The following is a 23,056-nucleotide window of genomic DNA, read 5'->3' as shown; positions in this document are numbered from 1 at the left end:
TTTGTAGATGTAATTAAGGCCATGGATTTTAAATAAGGAGGTTGTCCTGGTTTATCTGAATGGGCCCATTCAAATCATATGAGCCCTGGAAAGCAGATAACTTTCTTTGGCTGAAAGCAGAAGAGAGGCAGCAAGGAAATTAGAGGATTTGAAGTACCATAAAGATTCAACATGCCATTGCTGGTTGAAGGTGGAAGGGGAAATGTGACACGTAGCTTTCAAGAACAGACAGAGGCTCCCAGCCGACAGCCACAAGGACACAGAGACCTCAGTCTCATGGCTATAAAGACCTGAATTCAGCCCACCACCTGAATAAGCTTGAAAGCAGATTCTCCCTAAGAGGCTCCAAATGAAATTCCAAGCTGGCTGATGTCTTGGTTTTGGCCTTGTGAGACCCAGACCAGAGGAACTAGCTGAGCTCATCCAGACCTCTGGTCTACAGAACTGTGAGAATCAATTTGAGTGGTGAATTGTTATGGCAGCCATAGAAAACGAATACAATGCCAAAGGCAAATTAAGAACAACACCGGAGGACTTACGCTCCAGAAATCAAAGATCCTACCTTCTTAAAATCTATACTTTAATGCCACGAGACTTCAAGGAGGAGGTGGTACTGCATTTATCAAAAATTGTCAGGAGTCATGTTAGGTACTTGCTCATCATGACCCTTTACAGCCAGGTCTCACTATCTCCTCTATGGGCCCTGCTCATTTCCTTCTTGCCAACGTCATTGTGCCACATAGAATGTCTTTCTTTCTCCCCTTGTCCTACCTAAATTCCACTAATAATTCCAGGTCACATGCTATAAGACACAAGAACAACAACAAAAATAAATTTTCTTGAATATTTCGGATGACATTGATCACACACTTTCTTGGACTCTTATATTCAGTCAGCCTCACAGAGTTTAGCATTTAATTACCTGTTTCATGGGTGTTGATGTAATCAACCTATTTGGTGGTATCCTCTCAGTCCATACCCTCATTTCTAAGGACTGTTCCACTCTTCTTTCAGGTTCCTGCACTTGAATTTTTTTTCTTTTCTAATTTCTCTTCCGGGGTCTCCAGCCCTGGTAAATTCCACAGACTGCTTTTTCTAGTTCTTATTTGGATGAGCTAAAATACAGGTATTATTTTGTATCTTGTTTAATTTTATTCATAACCTTTCCTGTACTATCTGGCTTCCTTATTTTCCTGTTTTCTGTCAGGTAGTTTCTGATGTTTTGATCATTAATATTTACACTAATATCTATGTCTAATTTATATTAAATGACCCTTGTCATGCACACTTGAAGAAATGGGCTATTTGTCACATACTGCTAACCAAGGTTTTATTTTTTCTACAAATACTGACTCTTTTTTAAAAAAATACTCACCTGAGCATATGTTTTTATTGATTTTAGAGAGAGAGAGGGAAGGAAAGAGAGAAACATTGATCCATTGCCTTCCATATTCACCCCTGCCAGAGATCGAACCCACAACCTAGGTATGTGCCCTGATTGGGAATCGAACCCACAAACTTTTGGTGTACAGGACGATGCTCCAACGAACTAAGACATGTGGCCAAGGCCAATTACCAACTCCTGGTGGGACATTTATTTATAACAGAAACTTGGCCTCTTTTAAAGCATTGAGATCTGAAGGTTTGCACTGAATTCTCTCCAAATTCACACTTCCTGGAGTAATCTGGAGTTTTCCATATTCTTTGGTAATTCAGTTCTGCACAGGCAGAATTTGGGGACAAAAGAGATGGCTTTTCTTGTACATTAGGCAAATAAGTATTTTCTTACTACATTTGCTCACAGAACGGATCCTTATCTCAGAATCCCTTAGCCATGTTATGAGATCCCTAGTGACTTAAGCTTTGATGGAGTGAGAAATTAATCAATTTCTGCCTCCGAGGTTTCTGTTAGCGCTACCAGACCATGGGTCTCACTGAAGCTTTGAATTGATATACAGCAATAACATGCAGGAAGACAGAGGCATTGAAGTGGGACTGCGGGAGATCTTACAGCGCGAAGAATGGCTTAAGAGTCCAGATTGTGGTGTTGGTATTGGCACATTTGCTTCTCCTTTCAGGAAAGGCTACTCTGAAAATTGGGAATTTGCTGGTAGGTGTCTTAGGTTGGGGATCCCTCAAAGCAGAACCCAAGATACCATAAACTTGAATGGGGGACTTACTGAATAGGAACGGGACATCTTTATTTTTGGTTCAAGAAGAGAAATGACTACATTATTGTATATCCAAAGAAAAGAAGACAATCACAAGGTCTATGTCCATAACACATTGTTTTTAGGGATCAAATTTGCTCAAGAAATGAAGGAAATTATTTAAATCAGTCATTGGTTTTACTATCAAAATAGGAGCAAGCAGGAGAATAAAAGGGGAAAAAGGAAGACAACTGGCTAAGGTGGAAAAGGGAGAAGTTTCTTTAACATCATGATTGAGATCTTAGTGCATAATCTAGGCAGATATGAAATGGGAAATGAGATCTCAGAGACCAGGTTAGACACATCTAAGAGTAGAAGGGAGATGCAGATCCATCTATCTGCTCCTTAATAAAACTGCTCTAAGATCAGAAAAGGTAACTGATCTCAAGGAAGAGATATGCATAATCCTCCCAGAGTTCCTGGGTGTAGGATATGATTGAGGGATAGCTCTATAAACTGCAGCTAAATTCCCTAATCAGGACAATTGGGTATGTCCCCTTCAAGGACTGAGACAGCCCCATGCATAATATTTGGACAGAGTAGGAAGCCTAAGAAACCAGGATAAAATTCTCAAGGCATTGAGTCATGAATTGGCAGGTGGTACAGTCACCATAGATGGGGAAGCAGGAATTGCCTGTGTCTCGAGGGAACCTGCCAAAAAATGTATGGAATTAGGATCCTCTCGAGGGAAGGCCCAGAGGAAATAAGACCTACTCCAAGGGAGCCAGCAACAGAAAACTAAACGAGGTCAGTCCTGAGTTGGCTAGTGATCTGATGAGGTCATGCCTCCTGAGTGGGATTGAACAGCTCAGGAAAGTGAAGATAGACAGATCTGTTTGAAAATTGTGCGTTTTGGAAAGTTGTTTACTCCTTGACTCAGTATAGGGTACTCTGGGGGACCCCAGAAAGCAAACTCTAGAGGAGTACTTTCAAAAGACAAATGTCTGGGCCAGAAAAACAATATGAAAGCGAACAGAACGAAAGGACCAAGCCAAGCAAGCAGTTTCATCCTCTCAATGGGGAAGGCTAGCAGTCTCTTTAAGAAGCAGGTAAAACTGCTGACATTTCAGCTGAGGCTATTGAGGGGAACAGGGGATGTGGAACACTGGAGGGCCATCACACCCGTGCAGAAAGCAGATGCCGCAGAAGGCGATATTAATGGCCTGAAACTCACAAAAGCAGAAGAAAGAGAGGAGCTCCAGGAATATTCAAAATTTAGCATATTTTAATTAGTTTAACATATTTCTTGATATCTTATTTATTTTGAGGAGATTCATGCTTAATGTAGTGGAGTGACATGCAGACCTAGATTCTAACACTAGTTTTGCCATGGACTTATTTCTGTGCTTTTAAATTAATACTGAAATTCTCTGGGACTGTTATTTTTATAATGACAGAACTATCATCGACCTCACAGGGTTGTTGTGAGAATTATTATTATTTTTTGTTGTGGTGGTGGTTGTTAATCCTCACTGAGGATATTTTCCCATTGATTTTTAGAGAGAGTGGAGGGGGGCAGGGAAAGAGAATGCACAATGTGATGCATATATACCATGCCTGTTGCTGGGATGGTGAGACACATTGATTGGTTGCCTCCTGCATGCACCCCGATCAGGGCCGGAGAGCCTGCAACCAAGATATGTGCCCTTGATCGGAATCGAACCCTTCAGTCCGTGGGCTTATGCTCTATCCACTGAGCCAAACCAGGAAGGGCATGAGAATTAAATGAGATAACATATATAGAGCACCCACACTTTTTGGAACATTATGACTGCTCTATAAATGATAGTTCTCTTTCCCCCTTAGACCATTGCTCTGCTCTAAGACAAAAAACAAAGCATTTCATACTCATCCAACAGTGATATCCTTGTTTGGAAAGCTTTGCTCTAATGATTTCAAATATATTCATTCATTCATTCAATATTGTCTTAAATGTAACCCAGTTGCCATTTATCATTTATTTTGTCATTGCTCTTATCCTGGTAACCATTTTGCCATAAAGAGAAGTCGATTAATATAATGTGTCAAGTTCTGCTTGATAAAAGTAGAATACTGTGTAAGGTATTGTGGGGCCAGGGAAAGGGTGGAAATAGATATTAGAAACACCCTTTGTCCAGTATGAGCTTATAGTTTAATCAAGAAACCAAGATATATATACTAAAAAGAAGTAACGAATGTATAGACAAATTGGCATAAAAATGCATACCAGGTAAGGTAGAAAGTAATGACCTATTTATACTGAGGGTCAGCAAAATGTACATATCGAAGAAGCTCATTGCTATATTTCTACTAAGAATGTGGCTGAAGATGTTGATCGCATTAGCTTCCCTTTTATAAAAATCTAAAGGAGAAATACTTGTCTCATTTTTTTTTTCAGGAATAGTTGTGGTTCTTTGAAGTCACTTAAAATTATTTTTATGGGCTCAGGAAACCTGGTAACACCATGATTTGCAAATGCTGGTCTGCAGACTGTTATAAGTTGATAAGAAATATCAAAAGAAATTTGTGTGTGTGTGTGTTGTTAGGGATTTTTGTATGTCATCTTTATATATTGCACACACAATATTCCATCTGTCACAGTATTCAACTTTAGAGTGTGTTATCTCCCAATTGGTGCCGTACTTGAATCTTCATTGGGCTATTTCAGCATTCTTTTATGCTAGTTGCTTCTGTGTAATGTGGAAGATGTGAAGATCAGTAAATTCTAAGTGCGTGACATTATTATTGTGGTATTTTTTCCATAAAATAAATTCCTAGCTGAGAACTAAAGTTGTGTGTGAACACTATAATGATGAGTAAGGTATTCTGTAAAACATGGATGATGGTGTTGCTGGCATAAACATTGAGAGCAAAGTAGGCAAACCCACAATAAATGTCTATTACAATGGACACATTGATGCCACCATGAAGATGGAAATAGTCCAGTGAAACCAGCCTGCCTCAGCTAACTGGCTGGTTCTTAGGGACTGGTGCCACTGGATGTAATATGTTTCTCTTTTGCTCCTATCTTTGTCTTTTGACAGTTTGATTATGATGTATTTGATGTGGATCTCTTTGAATTTATTCAACTTGGACTTCATTGATCTTTACTTTCTCCATCACTCTCTGTCCAGGTAAAACGGATAATCAGAGGTACTACTTAAAGTTTTGCCCAGGGAATGATTCCTCATTATTTTAAAGACATTTCAGAGTGAATCAGTAATATTTTCTTTTGGCTTGTGGCACAATATCGTATAGACCATCTATAAACCAGACCTGCATTTTCTTTTTTTAAATTGGTTTAGAGAGGGAGGAAGTGAGAGAGAAAAGAGAGATGCCTTAACTTATTTAACCATCTCCCAATTGATTTTGATCATTTTTTTTTTTTGCTATTAAGAACAATGCTGAAAATATGTCCTCTGTATAGGTCTATATGATAAATTCGCTTATATCTATATGTTAAATTCTTACAAGTTCATTCATTTTTAGTTTAATTTGGCTCATTGAATATATAAAGTCCTGTGCACATAAATAATTATATCTACAAGGTAGTTTCCTACAAGTTGATTCATGTATTTCTAATTTAATTCCAATCCATGTTGGATATATAAGTCCCCTTAACCTTTTTCTAACATCGTGAGTTACAAAAAGTAAGTAAAACAAATGAAAAGAACAGGATCAATAAAGTAAGTCCCTAATTACATATATAATAATTTCTCACTTCTACATTTGCTGAGCTGTATTTGCCTACTTTGCCCCTGTTTCCAATAAAGTTATCATACCACAAGGTTAACAAAAAAAGATCTGAACATGCTAAAGTGTTTACAATATGTTAAAACCAATAAAGCAAGTTTCTAGATATCTTTCCTTCACCCCTATGGATCTGTTCTCCATGTTTTCTACCTTGCTCTGTGGCCTGGGAAGCTAACCCATATGGTCTACACCAGGGGTTGCCACACTATGACCGGCAAGCTAAGTCTGGTAACCTCCATTTGTTTAAATATTGTCTGCAGCTATTTTTAGGCTACACCTGTAGGCGTATTTGTGACAGAGACCATATGGCTCACAAAGCCTAAACTCTTCGTTATCTGACTCTTTGCAGAAAATGTTTGCCAATCTCTGGTCTATACCACTGGTTCCTTTGGGTGCAGTCACTGGGGTGCATAGCAAGAGATTGAAGGGAAGGAGAAGAGGGGAGTTGGGGACTTGATTTCTGTCTCCCAATGTGATTGCCACAGGATGGCTCTGTTTCTGGAGTGAGAATCTCAGGTTCTGTCAGGGGCCTCTCTCCTGTCAGCCTTCTCTGTTGTGGGTTCTGATAATCTTACCCCACCCAACCGCTTTCAGCCTCGGTTATGACACCTTGTTGTTCTTATTAGCCTGGGGGCCCTGTAGTTTCCTCCCCCTGGTTTCCTGAACCTTTGTCCAGACCTGTGCAAAGAGCCCTTTATTAAACTCTCCTTAATTTATCTTAATATAAGGATATCTTCTGCTCCTGTTTGAATTCTGACCAGTATAGTAGATTATAATACCACATATATGGATAGATATGTATTCTCTGATCCTAATTTTATAAAAAAGACAATACTGAAAACAATTTCACAAAAATGAATAATAGTGGTTATCTGTACATAGTAAGATTATCAGTGACTTTTATTTTTCTTGTTTTCATCGAATCTATTTGATGAAGATATACTACTTTCGTGCTAAGAGAATAAATAAATAATATAATAAATAAAAAAGGCTAGAATCTTTGACCTTGTAGTTAATTGGGTTAAATCTAGCTATCCCCTAAGACTCAGCGACAGATGTTGCCTTTCCTGGAAACAGTGTACAGACTGGAGAGGGCACTGCCTTTGGCATCATCGAGCTTGCTCTGCCACTCAGGGATTGGTTATGAAAACGGACAGAAGACTCAGATACACACATTCATAGGCACATGCCTGCTCTTATGCACACACCCACAGACCTGGAAAGTTGTGTTAGCCCAACAGCACCTTCATTTCAGTTGTTTATTTCTGCACAATGTGATGCACATATACCATGCCTGTTGCTGGGATGGTGCCCATACTCGGTAAAACTGCCCAGTGGCAGAGCTAACGTTTCCTTAGGCTCAGGGTTCTAGATTTCCTAGTTTGTGCATGCTCAGCCATTGCTCTCCAAAGCAGGCCACCATACTGACTGGCTGGACCCTGAAGGACCTATAGTGTTGGCCCTGCGCTATTCCAGATTCAGCCATCTCCCAAGACCCTTCTTACTTCTGTTTGTTTGTATTTGGATCACCAGCCCAGACTATAGATTCCTCTGGCTCTCCTGTTGAGTTCTCCTTTGGGGTACTGGTGGCCAGGACCACCCTGACCCAAACCTATCCTGACAGTCTTCCTTAACTTCAAATCCCTAGAATCAGTAAGTAGGGTCTGTTTATTTGTCTTTCCAGAAGACCTAGAGCTCATGCAAATTAATCTCTGGCACCAGTTCTGAATAAAAAGAAGCCTGCATTGGTCAGGCCACAAAAAGCTCCAGTACAGCCCTTTTGCAGGTTGATGATCTCTGTGAAGAGTTGAGCTAGAAAGAGCTGAGCTTCTCAGTGTTGAGGTGATCAATTAAAATAAGCCAAAGTGAAAGCAGCGGTCTAGCCTTTAATCACTTACTGTGACCATAGAAGTAAGAGGCTAAGCAGAAAGAAAGCACCAGATCTCCCTTGTTTCATTTTTTTGGGAACAGTGTCACCGGCGAGTTGGATGAATTAGCACAGATTTGGGGATTATCTCACTACTGGGAGAATACTGAACAAAAGGCTTCTGCTGCTTTATGGACCAGCGGACTGAAGGGTAGGTGGAGAAGAGAGGGAAGGGTTAGGAGTCGAAAAATATCAAACATCGAGGCAAAAAAGTGTCTTCATTGCCCACCCGATGTGGTGATCATGGCAGAGGTGCCTGAGAAGGGCCATGGTTGAGGGCTCCCCAATAAGAAGGTTTCCACGTGGAGGTGCCTGGGTGAGAAATGCTGGTACGAATATAACTGAGCCCTGCAGCAAGCCCGAAGAATGGTCCACCCACCACCTACCCCTCAAGGCCTGCCAGGGAAAGCCTTTGTCATTGCCTGTGGTCAGGCCTGAAAGATCACACATAGGATTTTGACCTGGAGCTGGACCCCCTCAATGTCTACTTGCTCACACTAGGTAACTAGGGAAGAACATTCTAGTAACTGCTGTCTAGCACAAAGAATGTCACTCCAAGGTGACTCGTTAATGCCTGCACACCAGAAGCAGATCTTGAGGCAAGAATTCAAGTACAAGGAGTTTATTTGGGAAGTGAATTAAAACACCAGGAGGGGAGAGGGGAGTTGAAAATGGCAAGGCGCCAGGATAAGTGGTTTCACTGTGTCATGTCAGTTATTCCCATTTTACAGAAGAGGCAACTAAAATGGAAGGAGGTAAAGGAGCTAAACCAAGGCCCACAGCTTGTAAACAGCAGAACCTTTTCTGATGGCAAAGGCCATTCTATAATTCTATAACCACTGCACTCACTAAATTCTGTCCCTAATAAAAAGTCAATAAGCATCCGTAAATGAAAAGCTATAGTACGGGTAACAAACTTTTTTCTAATCTAATGTTTGGTTGGAAGTTGATTTTCATTTAATCTTAGTTTTTTCAAAACAAATGCATTTAGTACGCTTTTTCACAGGAATTCTGGGAAGCTCGTAACTGCTGAGTGTGAGCTCTGGAGTATGTAACTTCCCCGGGAGAATGCATTTTGCTAAAAGCTTGGACAGCGGAGAGAGAAAAAATGATAAAAAGGACCATGTTGGGCAGATAAAATGCTGATGGCAGAGGACCAGAGGCAAAAGGAAATGGAATGAAAGCGAGAGAAAGAAATGAGAGAGAAACGAGGGCACTGAGAATATTCATGTAGGTCCCCACGGAAGGCAAACTGCCTTAGACTTCTAGAACAGAATGTAATTGCAAAAAGTGCTGAGTCATAAGGGGGCCTTCTTTCTAGGAACCGACATCAGCATAGACAGAAGTGTGATCAGCCCTGAAAAATGTTCCCTGTGACGTGTCATCAGGGAAAATGTTCAACATTGCATGCTCACTCTCTGCTTAAATGTGGGTAGAGGATGGGTGAAATAGCATTGAAGGTCCATTCAACTTGAATTTTAGCTTTGTTTCTTTGTAACTTGATATTTTCAACTATTTGCTTAAGAGTTTCTTTATACCCTCCATCCCTCCCCCAGGTAGGTTTCAATTACTACTTCCCCGACTCTGTCTTTTTCTATCTCCCCTCTCCTCCACCCTCTCATATACTTTTTAAAAAATATCTCCCATTGTTTCAAGTTCTGAATTATACATATATTTTGCTTTTAATAATTTTCCCGTTGAGTGATTGAGGTTTGACTGCTAAGAGCCATTGATGCTTCTTGCTATTTGTGGAGCTTTCCTACTAACGTAGAAGACAAATTTCTGCAGTGGCAAGAGGAGAAATTTAATTTAGCAAATATTTATTGAGAACTGGCTATGTACAAGCTATGACAGAGGCTTCCAGGAACCCCTAGTCTAGTAGCGGGTAAAATGCAGCATCCAATGATCGTTAGCCTTAGCAAAGCAGCAAAGCCAAGATCTAAAACAAATGAAAAAGGCAATGAAAAAACCAGAATTTTATTTTTCAGAAAGATCAAGCAGTGAAATAGTCATGCTTTAACTTTATTCACACAACTTTTATTATACTTAACTATTACTGATATTTTTATAGTGTTTTTTTTTTTACATTGGGAGAACATTATAATTTTTTTCAGAATTTAGGATATTTAAAAGTCTTTATTTGGCCATGGTTATGAGAAACAGGGGTTCCTATAATAGTACTCATCTTAATTGCAAAGCACCTTATGGTTTGCATAGTTTCCACAAGTATCACTCATTTCAGCGTAATTTTGTGAGAGAGGGAATGCAGGTGGCACTCCTATTGCACAGATAAAGTTGAGTCTTAGGTTAAGTACTTCCTAGTAGCTACTGAAGACTATGCAGTTTTTAAAGATCAGACCCTAAGGGAAAGGCCCACTGTGGTTCAAGGGAAGGTCTACATGCACCTGAAAGGCATCCCAGAAGTGTAGGGTGTGTTGGAGGCAAGCTTTCAGGAACAGCAAAAGTTTTAAAAGGTGAAGATGGCGAAAAGGTCTTATCAGGTAGGGGCAATCACACTGCACTGGCACAGACAATTAGGCAGGAAGTTAGAGGGCTTTTCAGCAAACGGCATGTAGCCGAGCTGACTCAGAGGTAAGTAAAAAAGTGGAGAAAAATCAAGAGCAGGAACTAGCAAATGATTACCACCAGACCTTTTGAAGTTATAGTCAGATAGCTCTGGCTGTAGCTATTTTTGGTCAGATGACTTGTGTGTGGCTTTAGTAGGAAGGGCAGACAGAAGTGATTGGCAGAAGGGCCAGATTTCTTTTGTAATGGAGATGAAAAACTATTATGCTAAGTGAAATAAGCCAGTCAGAGAAAGACAGTATCACATGATCTCATTCATAGGCAGAATCTAATGAATAAAGTAAAATGATGAACAAAATGGATCCAGAGACACAGAAGCATGGAACAGATTGTCGAATCTCAGAGGGAAGGTGGGGAGGGTGGGTGGGTGGGAAGAGATCAACCAAATAACTTGTATGCATATATGCATAACCCATGGACACAGACAACAGGGTGGTGAAAGCCTGGGGAGTGGGTTAAGGGCAGGCTAGAAGGGGTCAGAGGTGGAAAAAAGGGGACATATGTAATACTTTCAATAATAAAGATTAAAAAAATAAATAAATCAGACTCTTGAATCTTTTCTTTCTATGTTCATTCTAATATCCCCCTGCCTCCGCCTCCTGCCCAGTAATTATCTTGTTGGTTTGGCATCTTCCCCATGGTTTTAGAATTCCCTCTGCTTTTTTCTTCTGTAAATCCCTATCAGCAATTCTGAAAACATTAAAGGAAAATCATACCGTATTATAATAAGAGTAAAAGAAGCCCCTGAATCCACAGAAAGATTGTTTTTGTTTGATGGGATCATACTGAATAGAGCACTAAGACTAGACCCAGAATCAGATCAATTCCCTTGGTCTTTCCCATAAGTCAGAATCAAATACACTGAAGATCCCATATATAGGTTTAGAGATAAGCCAATAAGGAAATATTCCAGTAGCTTCTGTGCTTCCATCTGGTTGTTTAAAATGAAGACATTTACCTAGATTTGTCTATTCATGCAAACATTCTTTAGTATAATGAAAAGTCATTGAAAAACTAGAGAATTTCAGAAGCACTCTTCTTTCAAGAACTGTACAGTCTAGTGTTTCAGTCATAGCTTCCTTTAAGATAAATTGTTGACAGCCAGTCCTAGGATCTGAGACCGTCAGGGATGAGACTTGGATGAAATGTGTTCCCTTGAGACCCAGCATTTCCATCCATTTTCCATGTTGACTAGTATAGAAGACTGGGTGTCTGCTTGGGGTCCTACTGCATTCCAATTCCCCTTCACGTACTTACCATCTCCATCTAGATCTGGGGCTTATCCTTGAACTCAGAGCACCTCCCCCAGTACCTGCCTTGCACTGGTATATAGTTCAGGTCTTTCCTTCATCTGCTCTGTGTTCCTGTGGATATTCCCACTGTGCCTTGTTCCTAAGATGTAATAACAGTTTACTTGTCCATAAAACTCCATTGCCATTCATTGCTAACCCAGTATAGCCCTCATAAAGATGATAACCACTAAATAATAATATGTAAAAAGATAAACTCAGTCTTCATTTCACACAGGTGGCTGTTAAGCCAAAGAAAATCTTAAGTCCTTAAAAGGAATCATTAAGGTATGTTATTCTCAGCTTGGTCATGGGTCCCCTTTCTTCTTCAAACCAGATTGATGAAGCTTTTGTGGTTTGGTTTCCCTCATTATTTCAGAAACGTAAAACCTTTGAATCATGTCAAGGTGTCTGTCTAGAGAAGAATATAATTTCTTTCTTCTGGGTGACCTATCCGGATCAGACATTAATGACACAGCTTGATGCTGTTGAGAAGGATTCATGAAAAAGGAACTGGTGATAGCTGGGACCACTTCCAAGCTTTTGCTTTTTTGAAAAGCCATAGGCATAGGTCACTCCAGTCAGCAAAGCTAACAAGTCCTCCTCAAGAATGGTTAGGGGAAACTTTAGAATCCTGCAGGCAACTCTGACTGTGAGATTTAACTCTTTCCTAAAGCCTCAGGGTCATGTAACTCTTTCCTCCCAAGAGCAGAAGAAACTTCCAGGTGGTCCAAGGAAGCCAAGATGAAACAAAGAGGAACTTTTCCAACTGGATTTTTGAAAGCCTTTTTTTTTTTTTTTTTACTAATATTTGCTTGCCAAGAGAAAGAAAAATAATGTTGTTTCTTAATAATGTGTATCAGAACCGTATAAGAATAAGCAGGACAAATGTGGAGGGAGAAGGAGCCAGAATTTTCCTAAGAGTGTAAAGTACTTTTTCCTCTATTGTTTCTGCGTTTGCCCACTTGGTGTGTTTCCCACACAATAGACAGAGTGGTCCTTATAAAATTTGAGTCTGAACATGTTAGACCTTTGCTCAGAACTCTCTGGCTGTTCATCTTCCTTAGCAGCATCCCTGGCCTCTATCTACTAGACATCAGTAGCATCCTACCAATTCTGACAACCAACTGTCCTCTGGGGGCATAATTGCCTAGAGTCAGAAACACTACTCTAATGTTTCAATATTAAATTGTTTATAGGCTCAATTTTCTTGTGTTTGTACTCCTTGTGGGAGGAAAAAATTAATACAAGCTTTCTGGAGAGCATTTTGGCACTGAGTATCAAAAACTTAAAAAATATTTCTTCCTTTGACCCAATTACTTATTCTCTAACAATTTATCCTAAGAAAATAATCAAAGGTGTGGACAAAGATTTATGTTCAGGGATGTCTGTTGCTGAATTATTTATGATTGTGAAAGAATTGAAAGTAACCTTCTGTCCAATAATAGGAATAGCTCAAGAAATTATAACTTATTATAGGATGGGATTTGTTTTCTCTAGAAAAAAATTATGCTCTTGCCCAGCCAGTGTGGCTCAGTGGTTGAGTGTCAACCCATGAACCAGGAGGTTGTGGTTCCATTAGCAGTCAGGGCACATGCCCGGGTTGCAGAATTGATCTCCAGTAGAGGGAACTCAGGAGACAGCTGATCAGTGATTCTCTCTCATTGTTGATGCTTCTATCCCTCTTCCTCCCTCTCTCTGAAATCAATAAAATTATATTTAAAGTTATGCTCTTAAAGAATAGTAACAGCAACAATAGAGTAGATAAGAGCAACAACAACAATAGTTAACACTTATATTCTAATGCCTTGGGTAGCCATTAGGACTGTTAAAAAATATATATTTAGTGGTTTTTCTCTCCTTCTAGGGACATGATACATGATTGGTATTTCTCCAACCCCTATGAAAGTAGACATAGCTATGTGACTTGCTGTGACCAGTGAAGTGTTAGTGAAACTGGTAGGATGATTCCTTTCTGGGTAGTCTTTAAAAACCTTATGACTTTTGCCACATTTTTTTATTGATTGTAGAAGCATGTACTGAGAAGCTAGAGATCCGAATTGGATAAGTAGCATGAATAAGGAATAAACTTTTACTGGGTTAAGTTTTTTGGTATTGTTTATTACTCAAGCATAATTGTTTAAGCATAGCACATAGGCACTGTACTTGCATTACAATCTGTGAGGTGGTCAGAATTAGTAGCCTCATTATCATGAAAGAGGAAACTGAGGCACAGAGGGGTTATGTCCAAATTCACATTATTGGTAAGTGGCAGTGCTGAGTCCAGGTTTCAGATCCAAGGAGTGGTTTCCAAATCTAACTGCTAAATAGTACAAAAAAATAAGGGGGAAGCAATCAGAGAAAGGTACTTAGATAAAGATATTTGGTGATGGTGGGTAGAACCTTGAGGAGCAGCACTATGTGGGATGGTTTTGTACACTCTGCTGCTGTGTTTGGTTTTATTTAATTGCTTTGTTCTTTTAGTTGCTTGCTTAGAGGAGGAGAGAGACTGTATGTATCTCTGGATATGCTTTTGACATTTTGTATTTCATGCCCGTGAAATCGTGGAGATTTTTTAATTGGTTGATTTTTGAGAATAAATACAGAAACTGCATTTAAAAGAATTTCTGCATGTCACATGGAAAGTCTTTGATGATGTGTTGGCATTTGAAGAATTAAGCACCCAAATGAATGGATAGCTGTTGCATGTGACGGGGCAGAATTTAAATGGCAGCAAGGAAGGACCGAGGAATACCCTCTCAGGTCCCTTTTGGCCCCTGTATCCTTTGAACACTTAATTGGGTTTTCCTTCAAACATCTTTTATTGTCTCCTGCAGTTTGAATGGGAAGCAAACTCATGGAGTATATTCGTGAATTATGAACAGTCATGTTTTGACTTCGGGAGACAGGTCTGAAGCAGAGCTGAGGAAGAGTATCCCAGGAGGCTCTGAGAGGGAGAGAAAGTGTAAGAAGTTGGCTCCAGCCTGTCCATCTCCCAGGCCTCAGGGACATCCTCCTCTGAGCCCTCCTGGCAGTAAGGTCTGTACCAGTCGTCCTGTCTGTACCAAACAAGCTCTGCCTGCTCATGTTCACTAGCTTCTCCGTCCTTTGTCTGTTCCCATGCTTTCCATCAGCCCATAAACAGACGTCCTGTAGTTGCCACTTTGATTCAATCCCTGATATAGAGCTCTGGATGTAGAAAACAGTATTTATGAATTACAGTTGAGCAGGAAATGGGGATTTATTGGGAAGTTGGACTGAACATGCTTGCCCCATCTCTATGGTATCCTCTGAGAGATTTTTCTGTAGGAAAGAATAATTGACTATCAAAACCTCAAAAAGGCCACCAGAAAAGTCTGTTGGTCAACAAAAGCTAAGTTTATTAGACTTCCTGCAGTTAGGGAAAATGCTACCCTGACAGTGTTAACAGTATCTAAGAAGGGGAAGTCAGGGAGGGTACTTATTGGGTTTAGGACCTGGAGTGGCAGAGAACTAATTGGTATTGGGCAGAGTTTATGACATAATATTTTATGTAATATAAAGGTGAGGGTCTTGAGGTATATATTTGATGCGAAAACTGTTAGTTTTGTTGCTTCATAGTCTTGTCTTCTGGGTGCCAGTATTTTCTGGATCAAGTAGCTATTTTATTTGTTTAATTTAGCCTGGTCCCAGTATTGTTTCGCACTGAGGAGAAAAATGCATTTGTGCATAAATATTTTTCAATTAAGTTGACAAGCACAAAGAAAGATTGTTTAATCCTGGTATTGTTTAGCAGAGGACAGGAAAGTTTGCTGGTTTCAGTTCTGAGGGTGGATAGAGAATCTGGTTGATCTTTTGGAGACTATGTTTGTGTCCCAGCCATTAGCAAATATCTTTTCTCTAACCCTCCCCACAATTAGGATCTGCTCCATTTACATGGTACTGATCATGAAAGTATGAACTGAATTATTTAAACCAACTGCGGTTAAGCTAAGGTTTATTGTCTTTAAGGTTTAAGTCTTTCCTCTGGCAGAAAAGACTTAGTTTTCTGCTTTTCAGACTCACAGCCTAAATGAGTCAAGTCTCTTTCAATGAGTGCAGTGGTCTATTTATTTTGTTTCTGGTCAATCAGAAATAATTTGACATTTGCATTTGTGGTAGCCCCTTTTCCAAAGGGGTTGACCTTACATTGCTCTACAAATGGTTCTTCCCCAATTGGCAGTGTTTCCCCACAAGAGTTAATAAATGTGGTTACACTCTACTCTTAAGTAAAACATTGCATGCTTCTTGCATGTACTGGTACAAAGACCTCTTTCTTAGGGAATACACTAAGTAGAGTGGATTATTTTATTTATTTGAATCATTAGCCATTGCATCCTAGCCCCCAACTGGCATAAAGACAAAGTTGAAAATCATTTATTTAAATTAGTAATTTTATGCACCAGTGATTTGCGAAATGCAGGCAGAGTAGAACGGAACAATAAAGAAGTATGCCTGTGCCCACAGAAAGATAAATTATACAGTCAGCATCTGGAATTTAAATGACATGTTTTCATCTTGGCTTGCAAATAATAGTTAATGGTGATAAGGGCATAGCAATCCTAATGTAATTTCTTCTCTGGAAATATGTGTTAAAATGATGAAGCTATTTTCAGTTCAAAAGATGACTTTAAAAGAACTAAGTTAGAGGGCTACCCAAAACAAAATAAACTCAGAGAGAATTAATGTGTTTTCTTTGAAAAAGCAACTTTTTAGTCCTCCTCTATTTATTTTTGTTTTCTTAGGATATCAGCATTTTCTATGCATAATAAATAACATCATCATCATCATAATTATGTCATTTGTTGAGTAACTACAATGTGATAGGCATAGTACAAGACCATTTAATTGCATTACCTCAATCAATCCTGTTAACAAGTCCGTGAGGTAGGTATTATTACCTAATTTTCAGATGATAAATATGAAGGTCAGAGAGATTATATTATTTTCATTGCACATTGTTTCTCTCAAAGACTCATGAGTCATTGAATATTAGAGTTAGAATTCAACTTAGAAACCATCCAGTTTTACTGATAAGGAAGCAGAAGCATAAAAAAGGAAATGTCTAGAGTAGAATATTATTGTGGGTTGCACATTGTGGTGGAACTAGATATTCACCATCCATACTAGGTCAACATTGATATTCCCCCCCTCCTCTGCCCCCCGCCCCATTGATTCAAGAAGATACAATTATAGTCAGTGAAGTGTGAGAGTAAGAATGCTGTCGGACTTCCAGGAACAATTTCACTGATCCTTAAAGAACTACAAGGAGAGAAGGTAGCCATCTTTCCATTAGTCCAAGAAATGATTCCAATCCTAAGGTTGGTAGAGTGGAGAATAGAAAGCACATATATTTCTTTTCTTTTTTCATTTTTATAGGCTGGGAGGTAAATGAATAGAGCAATGTTTTCTATCCAAACATCTCCCCTTGCCTGTGTTTCAGTGTCCCAAAGTTTAATTAACAGAAAGCACTTGTATTCTTGATGTCATTGTTGGACCTCTGATTCAATGAAATTTGAACCGTATCCTACTTCTGGACTCTATAGTTATATACAAGATCTATAGTTATATAGTTATAAGTATATGGTTATAAATACATTTTCTAATCACTTAATTCAGTTTGAATCAGGGTTTGTACTTGCTGCTGAAAGGATATAAACATTTGACTTATAATTACCTCTCTCTCTCTCTCTCTCTCTCTCTCACGCGCGTGCGCTCTTTCATCATCAGGGGGAGTGCTGGAAAAGAGAGGAATGAAATTTGAAAGCAGGTCAAATTACTTTAAGTGGAAAAGGATGAGACCAGGAGGGGCAGCCTGAGAAGATGAAGAAACCAGCAAGAATTGAGGTCTGGAGAAGTGGGAAGAAGAAGAGAGAGAAAGAGTGGGAAAGAGGAAAAGGAAGAGAAACAGGTGCTGTGATGGGTAGCTTTGGAGAGACTTGAAGTATTATTTTTTGGAAACTCTGCTTTGTTGTGCCATGTGAAGCCCTGGTTTCCGGCTTCTCAAGAGACACTTTGGAATTGATTTTATCTAGTTCTAAGAAAAATAGTCAGTGTTTTTATTCCTATCACATTACATCACATATATAAATTTCTTTTGGGAGAATTGACAGTCTTCCCATAACAGGACAGAGTATGCATATTCATTCTTTCAATTTTTCTTACCTCAGTTTTTTTCTTCATGCATCTTGCATGTTTCTTGTTAATTTGAATCACTTCTATTCAAATTTATTCCTAGATATTTTATAATTTTGTTTCTCTTGTAATAGGTATCTTTTTTCCATGATATTTTCTAACAGCTTGCTGTTTTTATACAGGAATACTGTCTATATTGTATATTATTATTATATACTACCTTACGTGTTTTTTATTGAAATCATTATGACATTAGAGTTATGATTCTCATAGGCTTTCCAGATATACAATCATATTATCTTCAGATGGTAATTTTATTTCTTTCTAATTTTTTATACTTTAATTTTATTCTCTTAGATAATTTTATTGGCTTGCATCTCCATATTAATGTTAAATAATGTGGTATCAGTGGATGTCATTGACCTATTACCAACTTTATTGATATTTGTAGTGTTTTTCTGATGCTGCCTTAGTTCTTTTTAAAAAAATATTTTTATTGATTTCAGAGAGGAAGGGAGAGTGAGAGCGAGAAAGAGAGAGAGGAACATCAATGATGAGAGAGAATCATTGATTGGCTGCCCCCTGCACGTGCCCCACTGGGGACCGAGCCCGCAACCCAGGCATGTGCCCTTGACTGAAATTGAACCTGGAACCCTTCTGTCTGCAGGCCGATGCTCTATCTACTGAGCCAAACCAGCTAGGGCTGCCTTAGTTCTTTTAAAGTTGAAATGTACTAGTATGTATAATCATAGCTATCTTTATCTCTATCTCTATTAAAAAGGAAGTATTCATCTATTTCTACGGAAATCACCATAACCAACTCATCCATTTTGCCTGAGAATTTCCCTGCTTATCATTGAAAGTCCAGCATCCTGGGAAACTCCTCATTTCCAGACAAACCAGGATGATTGGTCACTTGAATTAAAGTCAAGATTGGATGTGAATCTTTTCTAGTCACTTTTCGGCATCTATGTGGCTACCTTATGATTTTCAATTAGACTGATTTATATGATTAATTGTATTATATGTTTTATAATATAGAACTGTCTTTTTTCTCTTGGCATGGATTCCAATTAATCATGTTATATTAGTTCTCTCCCTGATTACTGGATTCTGTTTGCTAATATTTTATGTTAGGTATTTTTGTCAGAGGTCAAAAATGAGATCAGCTTGTGTTTTTCATTTTTATGTGTGATCTTTGTTGTGTCTGTGTACCAATGTTGTAGTGATTTAATGCAAAATTTTGGAATCTTTATTTCTTTTTATGTGTTCTGAAACAATTTAAATAACATTGGCTTTGCTATTCCTTAAACTTTTGGTGGCTTTCCCTGTGAAACCATCTGGGCTTGGTCTTTTTGCAATGGGTAGCTATTTGATAATTTTTTTTTTCAATCCACATCCCCTCCCGTTTGCAGTAGCGGTTCATTTAAATTTTCTATTTCTTTGTGGTTTTATTTTTTAGTAATTTATGTTTCATTGAACAATCCGTTCTTCAGGTTTTCAAATTATTTTATTTTCAGGTTTTAAAATATTTTAATAGAATTGCTCAAAATAGTCTCATGATTTTTTTCAAATGGGACTACCTTAAATTAAAAATTTTTGCACAGCAAAAGAAACCATCAACAAAATGAAAAGACAGCCTACTAAATGGGAGAATATATTTACTGATATATCTGACAAGAGGTTAATATCCAAAATGTATAAAGACCTTATAAACACAACACCAAAGAAATCCCAAGCAATCAAATTAAAAAATGGGAAAAGGGTCTGCATAGCACTTCTCCAAAGAGGACATACAGATGGTCAATTGACATATGAAAAGATGCTCAACATCACTAATCATCAGAGAAATGCAAATTAAAACCACAATGAGGTATCATCTCACTCCTGTCAGAATGGCTATCATCAATAAATCAACAAACAAGTGTTGGTGAGGATGTGGATAAAAGGGAACCCTTGTGCACTGCTGGTGGGAATGCTCATTGCCGCATCCACTGTGAAAAGCAGTATGGGTTACCTCAAAAAATTAAAAATGGAACTGGCTTATGGCCCAGGGATTCCACTTCTGGGAATATATCCAGAGAAACCCAAAACACTAATTCAAAAGAATATATGTACCCCTTTGTTCATTGCAGCATTGTTTACAATAGCCAAGATTTGGAAGCAGCCCAAGTGCCTATCAGTAGATGAGTAGATTAAAAAAGATGTGCTACATTTACACAATGGAATACTACATGGACATAAATAAAGAAGGAAACCTTACCTTTTGGGACTACATGGATGGACCTTGAGGATATTAATACTAAGTGAAATAAGCCAGTCATAGAGAAACAAGTACCATTGAATTTCACTCATATGTGAAATCTAATGAACAAAATAAATTAACAAACAAAATAGAAACAGACTCAGAGAGAACAGACTGACAGCTATCAGAGGGGCGGGAGTTTGGAGCTAGAGGGGAAGGGTGAAGGAATTAAACAAAAAAAAAAAAAAAAAAGGAAGACTCATGGACACAGACAACAGTATTGTGATTGCCAGAGGGAAGGGGGAAAAGGGAGGTAGAAGAAGGGAAAGGGGATAAATGGTGATGGAAGGAGGGAGACTTGACTTGGGGGTGGTAAACACCCAATACAATATACAGATGCTGTATTGTAGAATTGTATACCTGAAACCTACATAATTTTATTAACTAATGTCACCCCAATAAATTCAATTAAATATATCTACTCTATATATCTGTAAATTTTTCCATTTTCATTTTTTATGCTTTGTACTTTTATCTCTTAATTTAGCTTATGGTTTTCTATTTTTTCTCCCAAAACAAATACCTTTGAGTCTGCCTCTTTTCCTTATCTATATGTTTCTTTATGTAGTTTTCCTATTTTCTTATTTATGTAATTCTTTGATTTCTGTTTTGATTATTTATCATGTAAGTACTTAAGAATATGAACTTTTCTCTGAGAACACTTTAGCTATGGCCCATAGATTCTGACATGTAGTGTTTTCAAAGAGTATGTCATTCATTTCTAGCTTGAAGTGCATTGTACTGGGAGAATGTTATCCATATAATTTCCACTTTAGTGTATTTGGCCCCCTTTCTTCTGTCATTCTGTGGAATCTAGGGAAGTTCCCCAGACAGCTCACATACCCCTTCCCTGATCCAAATAAAGGATTGTTAATTTTGTCCCTCAAGATTCACCACATACTTTGTAATTTCAGCATCTTCCATAACTTTCATTTTCTCCTCTTTTGGCACGTCTTCCTCGTGGTTCAGCTTTACAGACGCTCCCTCCTTCTGTCAGAAATGGAGCTTGTGTTCTGTCTCTCGTTTTCCTTGTTGTTTTGGGTGATATCCAAGAGAAAAGGGGGTCAGGAACTTCTTTACTCTGCCATCTTAAAACTGGCAGGCGTGGGCATGCTGTTCTGCGGAGGACTTTGGGAGGTCATCAGTTCCACACTCATGCCTCCAGGCATCCCATTTAAACCAGACTTGTCTGCCAAGCCTGCTCAGATGGAATCTTTCAATGTGTGTTCACTCTTAACTCAGACAAATCAGATTCATTTCCCTCAATTGCTTCTCCAAAAACTAGTTGCTTTGCATTTTCCCCCTTATAGTTCTCCTCAGCTCTTCAGCCTCTGGGGAAGGAGTATTTAAGCTGAATCCTCTGAGAACATTCTAGGTGAGGGGAGAGCATGTGCAAAGGGCTGGAGGTGAGAAAGAGTCTGCATGTTTGGGGCACTGCAAGAGGGCCAATGTGAGTGGCTCATCTCAGCGAGGAAGATGAGGATGAAGAGGACAGGATAGTAAGCCATAGTAATATGTGAGGATTTTTTAAAAAAGCTATTAATCTTGCTTACCTGTACCTGTTGTACATCAGGGTCTTTAGGAGCATTGTTAAGGCTTGACTAATGATGGGGATTAAAAATTCCACGACAGGGAAGTTTTTCAGGGTTGGAGATGTTAGTTGTTTTTTTTTTTTTTTTTTTAAGATCACACAAAGTGGGTATTTCTCAACAGGGTGGTCCTGCTAGGATGTCCTTCTTTGCCCACAGACCAAGGAATGTGCAATTCTTAAGTAAATGTGGTTTTTAGTCACCGCTTGAGTAACCCGCCTGCTTTCAGGTAGCCTCCTCCTGTTGAAGGCTCCCCTGCCAGTTCTTGGCACGCACCCGCCGAGGAATAGCAATGGAGGGATCGCAATGAATTCTGTGAAATTACATGTATAGATACCATTCATCCCTGTATAGGAAGCAACTAACTTTTAAGATGAGGACCCCATTTTTCCTAACAAGGGCATTTGGTTCTCTTTTTCCCTTCTGCTTCTTAGCACCTTTCAAGTGGTAAGTGTAATGAAAATAAAAATATGTATTAGCCACTTGTCACTAGCTCTTTAATAATATGTGATGGTGGTGGGCTTTAGCATAGTAGGGGATAGTGCCAGATCCAAAGGCTTCTCTCCTGTTACCACTCCACTCCACCCCACTGCAGCAACTGGTCCTGCTGGAAACTGTCCCTGTGACACATCTGATAGCCTCTGTGCTCACCCCGTTCCTGTTCCTTGTCCTCATCACTTTCACTTCTGCTGTCTGCTTCTTGCATGTTGATGCTCGGCAGGCTCTGTCTTCTGTTCTTATTCTCTTTGGGCTCCGAGTTGTGCCTGGTGGCCCCGTCCATGTACCTAAGGAGAACTATCACCCAGGTTCTGAGGATGCCCATGTCTGTGTTCTCCTGCTTGGAACCCTGTTGGGCACGTGAACTGAATTATCTCCCAGCATATCAGCATCACCAGCGCCCTGCACTCGGCCAGTTCCACATGCAGCCTGCTGATGAGAGTGACACCACCAGCCACATAGTCACTCAAGGCCAAAACCTAGGAGTCATCTTTCATATCACCCTCTCTCTCCCTTACCTCACATCTCATCAGTTACAAATCCTGCAGACTCTGCCTAGAAACTTCTCTCTATTCTCTTCCTCCCTCTCTACTTCCACTATCACTACCTAATTCAGACCAAATTCATCATTGCTTCCCTGGACACTTAAAACAACCCTTGAGCTCATCTTCTTGCCCACAGTCTTTGTCTGCACCTCTCCACCACCACCTTCCACCCTATGGCACAATTATCTTTTAAAAATGGCCTCATCCTTCCACTACCACCTC

At 39.2% G+C, this 23,056-nt stretch overlaps 1 pseudogene; it reads right to left on the bottom strand.

Annotated features, from left to right (window-relative positions):
• Positions 1-17,133: 17,133 nt before the first annotated feature.
• Positions 17,134-17,283, bottom strand: LOC132215997 (small nucleolar RNA SNORA36 family; annotated as a pseudogene).
• Between the last annotated feature and the right edge of the window lie 5,773 nt (positions 17,284-23,056).

The sequence above is a fragment of the Myotis daubentonii genome, chromosome 14 (assembly GCF_963259705.1).
Source record: "Myotis daubentonii chromosome 14, mMyoDau2.1, whole genome shotgun sequence".
Taxonomy (NCBI): domain Eukaryota; kingdom Metazoa; phylum Chordata; class Mammalia; order Chiroptera; family Vespertilionidae; genus Myotis; species Myotis daubentonii.
The sequence above is the reverse complement of the archived record's forward strand: the minus strand, read 5'-3'. Positions and strand labels throughout refer to the sequence as shown.